Source organism: Phalangium opilio, unplaced genomic scaffold, assembly GCF_054372755.1.
Source record: "Phalangium opilio isolate 3A_F unplaced genomic scaffold, DU_Popi_V2 ptg000092l_1, whole genome shotgun sequence".
Lineage (NCBI taxonomy): Eukaryota > Metazoa > Arthropoda > Arachnida > Opiliones > Phalangiidae > Phalangium > Phalangium opilio.
In genome coordinates this window covers 44,042-50,215 of record NW_028324197.1, presented here as the reverse complement: position 1 = coordinate 50,215, position 6,174 = coordinate 44,042, and positions in this window count along the sequence as shown.

The window sequence follows — 6,174 nt, the reverse complement described above, 5'->3', positions numbered from 1 at the left end:
AATATTATTCAAACGTTCCTCGATCTAATAGACTATATGAAGAACGTTCCTCGTACACCTGAAACGTTTCAAACACATGACGAATTGGAACATTTATGTAATTTAATTCCTACCCCTTTAAAAATTTCTTACTTAGACCGCGTGAAAAGGCGGAAGAGAGAGATAGAACGTGATAACCGTGAAGAAGAATCTTTGAGACCCAGTTTCGATAATTCACAAACTGGCAGGGAGATTCTAGATAACGCGTGTCAACAAAACGAGGCGGAGAACGACCCTTTTGAATACATGTCTCTGAACGTTTCCGATTACGCCCCCAGCGAAAAGAGCTCCATCGTAGATTCAAAGGAGGCCGAGGCCAATGTTTCAAATCCAAGATATTTGCAGCCCCAAAGAAACGTTTCAAATCCCAGATATTTGCAGCCCCCAAGAAACGTTTCAAATCCCAGATATTTGCAGCCCCCAAGGGCACGTTTCAAATCCCAGATATTTGCAGCCCCCAAGGGCACGTTTCAAATCCCAGATATTTGCAGCCCCCAAGAAACGTTTCAAATCCCAGATATTTGCAGCCCCCAAGAAACGTTTCAAATCCCAGATATTTGCAGCCCCCAAGGGCACGTTTCAAATCCCAGATATTTGCAGCCCCCAAGAAACGTTTCAAATCCCAGATATTTGCAGCCCCCAAGAAACGTTTCAAATCCCAGATATTTGCAGCCCCCAAGGGCACGTTTCAAATCCCAGATATTTGCAGCCCCCAAGAAACGTTTCAAATCCCAGATATTTGCAGCCCCCAAGAAACGTTTCAAATCCCAGATATTTGCAGCCCCCAAGGGCACGTTTCAAATCCCACATATTTGCAGCCCCCAAGGGCACGTTTCAAATCCCAGATATTTGCAGCCCCCAAGAAACGTTTCAAATCCCAGATATTTGCAGCCCCCAAGAAACGTTTCAAATCCCAGATATTTGCAGCCCCCAAGAAACGTTTCAAATCCCAGATATTTGCAGCCCCCAAGAAACGTTTCAAATCCCAGATATTTGCAGCCCCCAAGAAACGTTTCAAATCCCAGATATTTGCAGCGACAAACGGCAAGTTTCAAATCCCAGATATTTGCAGCCCCCAAGGGCATGTTTCAAATCCCAGATATTTGCAGCCCCCAAGAAACGTTTCAAATCCCAGATATTTGCAGCCCCCAAGAAACGTTTCAAATCCCAGATATTTGCAGCCCCCAAGAAACGTTTCAAATCCCAGATATTTGCAGCCCCCAAAGAAACGTTTCAAATCCCAGATATTTGCAGCCCCCAAGAAACGTTTCAAATCTCAGATATTTGCAGCCCCCAAGAAACGTTTCCAATCCCAGATATTTGCAGCCCCCAAGAAACGTTTCCAATCCCAGATATTTGCAGCCCCCAAGAAACGTTTCAAATCCCAGATATTTGCAGCCCCCAAAGAAACGTTTCAAATCCCAGATATTTGCAGCCCCCAAGAAACGTTTCAAATCTCAGATATTTGTAGCCCCCAAGAAACGTTTCAAATCCCAGATATTTGCAGCCCCCAAGAAACGTTTCAAATCCCAGATATTTGCAGCCCCCAAGAAACGTTTCAAATCCCAGATATTTGCAGCCCCCAAGAAACGTTTCAAATCCCAGATATTTGCAGCCTCCAAGAAACGTTTCAAATCCCAGATATTTGCAGCCTCCAAGAAACGTTTCAAATCCCAGATATTTGCAACCCCCAAGAAACGTTTCAAATCCCAGATATTTGCAGCCCCCAAGAAACGTTTCAAATCCCAGATATTTGCAGCCCCGAAGAAACGTTTCAAATCCCAGATATTTGCAGCCCCGAAGAAACGTTTCAAATCCCAGATATTTGCAGCCCCCAAGAAACGTTTCAAATCCCAGATATTTGCAGCGACAAAGGGCAAGTTTCAAATCCCAGATATTTGCAGCCCCCAAGGGCATGTTTCAAATCCCAGATATTTGCAGCCAACAAGAAACGTTTCAAATCCCAGATATTTGCAGCCCCCAAGGGCACGTTTCAAATCCCAGATAATTGCAGCCCCCAAGAAACGTTTCAAATCCCAGATATTTGCAGCCCCCAAGAAACGTTTCAAATCCCAGATATTTGCAGCCCCCAAGAAACGTTTCAAATCCCAGATATTTGCAGCCCCCAAGAAACGTTTCAAATCCCAGATATTTGCAGCCCCCAAGAAACGTTTCAAATCCCAGATATTTGCAGCCCCCAAGAAACGTTTCAAATCCCAGATATTTGCAGCGACAAACGGCAAGTTTCAAATCCCAGATATTTGCAGCCCCCAAGGGCATGTTTCAAATCCCAGATATTTGCAGCCCCCAAGAAACGTTTCAAATCCCAGATATTTGCAGCCCCCAAGGGCACGTTTCAAATCCCAGATATTTGCAGCCCCCAAGAAACGTTTCAAATCCCAGATATTTGCAGCCCCCAAAGAAACGTTTCAAATCCCAGATATTTGCAGCCCCCAAGAAACGTTTCAAATCTCAGATATTTGCAGCCCCCAAGAAACGTTTCCAATCCCAGATATTTGCAGCCCCCAAGAAACGTTTCCAATCCCAGATATTTGCAGCCCCCAAGAAACGTTTCAAATCCCAGATATTTGCAGCCCCCAAAGAAACGTTTCAAATCCCAGATATTTGCAGCCCCCAAGAAACGTTTCAAATCTCAGATATTTGTAGCCCCCAAGAAACGTTTCAAATCCCAGATATTTGCAGCCCCCAAGAAACGTTTCAAATCCCAGATATTTGCAGCCCCCAAGAAACGTTTCAAATCCCAGATATTTGCAGCCCCCAAGAAACGTTTCAAATCCCAGATATTTGCAGCCTCCAAGAAACGTTTCAAATCCCAGATATTTGCAGCCTCCAAGAAACGTTTCAAATCCCAGATATTTGCAACCCCCAAGAAACGTTTCAAATCCCAGATATTTGCAGCCCCCAAGAAACGTTTCAAATCCCAGATATTTGCAGCCCCGAAGAAACGTTTCAAATCCCAGATATTTGCAGCCCCGAAGAAACGTTTCAAATCCCAGATATTTGCAGCCCCCAAGAAACGTTTCAAATCCCAGATATTTGCAGCGACAAAGGGCAAGTTTCAAATCCCAGATATTTGCAGCCCCCAAGGGCATGTTTCAAATCCCAGATATTTGCAGCCAACAAGAAACGTTTCAAATCCCAGATATTTGCAGCCCCCAAGGGCACGTTTCAAATCCCAGATAATTGCAGCCCCCAAGAAACGTTTCAAATCCCAGATATTTGCAGCCCCCAAGAAACGTTTCAAATCCCAGATATTTGCAGCCCCCAAGAAACGTTTCAAATCCTAGATATTTGCAGCCCCCAAGAAACGTTTCAAATCCCAGATATTTGCAGCCCCCAAGGGCACGTTTCAAATCCCAGATATTTGCAGCCCCCAAGAAACGTTTCAAATCGCAGATATTTGCAGCCCCCAAGAAACGTTTCAAATCGCAGATATTTGCAGCCCCCATGAAACGTTTCAAATCCCAGATATTTGCAGCCCCCAAGTAACGTTTCAAATCCCAGATATTTGCAGCCCCGAAGAAACGTTTCAAATCCCAGATATTTGCAGCCCCCAAGAAACGTTTCAAATCCCAGATATTTGCAGCGACAAAGGGCAAGTTTCAAATCCCAGATATTTGCAGCCCCCAAGGGCATGTTTCAAATCCCAGATATTTGCAGCCCCCAAGAAACGTTTCAAATCCCAGATATTTGCAGCCCCCAAGGGCACGTTTCAAATCCCAGATATTTGCAGACCCCAAGGGCACGTTTCAAATCCCAGATATTTGCAGCCCCCAAGGGCATGTTTCAAATCCCAGATATTTGCAGCCCCCAAGAAACGTTTCAAATCCCAGATATTTGCAGCCCCCAAGGGCACGTTTCAAATCCCAGATATTTGCAGCCCCCAAGAAACGTTTCAAATCCCAGATATTTGCAGCCCCCAAAGAAACGTTTCAAATCCCAGATATTTGCAGCCCCCAAGAAACGTTTCAAATCTCAGATATTTGCAGCCCCCAAGAAACGTTTCCAATCCCAGATATTTGCAGCCCCCAAGAAACGTTTCCAATCCCAGATATTTGCAGCCCCCAAGAAACGTTTCAAATCCCAGATATTTGCAGCCCCCAAAGAAACGTTTCAAATCCCAGATATTTGCAGCCCCCAAGAAACGTTTCAAATCTCAGATATTTGTAGCCCCCAAGAAACGTTTCAAATCTCAGATATTTGTAGCCCCCAAGAAACGTTTCAAATCCCAGATATTTGCAGCCCCCAAGAAACGTTTCAAATCCCAGATATTTGCAGCCCCCAAGAAACGTTTCAAATCCCAGATATTTGCAGCCCCCAAGAAACGTTTCAAATCCCAGATATTTGCAGCCTCCAAGAAACGTTTCAAATCCCAGATATTTGCAGCCTCCAAGAAACGTTTCAAATCCCAGATATTTGCAACCCCCAAGAAACGTTTCAAATCCCAGATATTTGCAGCCCCCAAGAAACGTTTCAAATCCCAGATATTTGCAGCCCCGAAGAAACGTTTCAAATCCCAGATATTTGCAGCCCCGAAGAAACGTTTCAAATCCCAGATATTTGCAGCCCCCAAGAAACGTTTCAAATCCCAGATATTTGCAGCGACAAAGGGCAAGTTTCAAATCCCAGATATTTGCAGCCCCCAAGGGCATGTTTCAAATCCCAGATATTTGCAGCCAACAAGAAACGTTTCAAATCCCAGATATTTGCAGCCCCCAAGGGCACGTTTCAAATCCCAGATAATTGCAGCCCCCAAGAAACGTTTCAAATCCCAGATATTTGCAGCCCCCAAGAAACGTTTCAAATCCCAGATATTTGCAGCCCCCAAGAAACGTTTCAAATCCCAGATATTTGCAGCCCCCAAGAAACGTTTCAAATCCCAGATATTTGCAGCCCCCAAGAAACGTTTCAAATCCCAGATATTTGCAGCCCCCAAGAAACGTTTCAAATCCCAGATATTTGCAGCGACAAACGGCAAGTTTCAAATCCCAGCTATTTGCAGCCCCCAAGGGCATGTTTCAAATCCCAGATATTTGCAGCCCCCAAGAAACGTTTCAAATCCCAGATATTTGCAGCCCCCAAGGGCACGTTTCAAATCCCAGATATTTGCAGCCCCCAAGAAACGTTTCAAATCCCAGATATTTGCAGCCCCCAAAGAAACGTTTCAAATCCCAGATATTTGCAGCCCCCAAGAAACGTTTCAAATCTCAGATATTTGCAGCCCCCAAAGAAACGTTTCAAATCCCAGATATTTGCAGCCCCCAAGAAACGTTTCAAATCTCAGATATTTGTAGCCCCCAAGAAACGTTTCAAATCCCAGATATTTGCAGCCCCCAAGAAACGTTTCAAATCCCAGATATTTGCAGCCCCCAAGAAACGTTTCAAATCCCAGATATTTGCAGCCCCCAAGAAACGTTTCAAATCCCAGATATTTGCAGCCTCCAAGAAACGTTTCAAATCCCAGATATTTGCAGCCTCCAAGAAACGTTTCAAATCCCAGATATTTGCAACCCCCAAGAAACGTTTCAAATCCCAGATATTTGCAGCCCCCAAGAAACGTTTCAAATCCCAGATATTTGCAGCCCCGAAGAAACGTTTCAAATCCCAGATATTTGCAGCCCCGAAGAAACGTTTCAAATCCCAGATATTTGCAGCCCCCAAGAAACGTTTCAAATCCCAGATATTTGCAGCGACAAAGGGCAAGTTTCAAATCCCAGATATTTGCAGCCCCCAAGGGCATGTTTCAAATCCCAGATATTTGCAGCCAACAAGAAACGTTTCAAATCCCAGATATTTGCAGCCCCCAAGGGCACGTTTCAAATCCCAGATAATTGCAGCCCCCAAGAAACGTTTCAAATCCCAGATATTTGCAGCCCCCAAGAAACGTTTCAAATCCCAGATATTTGCAGCCCCCAAGAAACGTTTCAAATCCTAGATATTTGCAGCCCCCAAGAAACGTTTCAAATCCCAGATATTTGCAGCCCCCAAGGGCACGTTTCAAATCCCAGATATTTGCAGCCCCCAAGAAACGTTTCAAATCGCAGATATTTGCAGCCCCCAAGAAACGTTTCAAATCGCAGATATTTGCAGCCCCCATGAAACGTTTCAAATCCC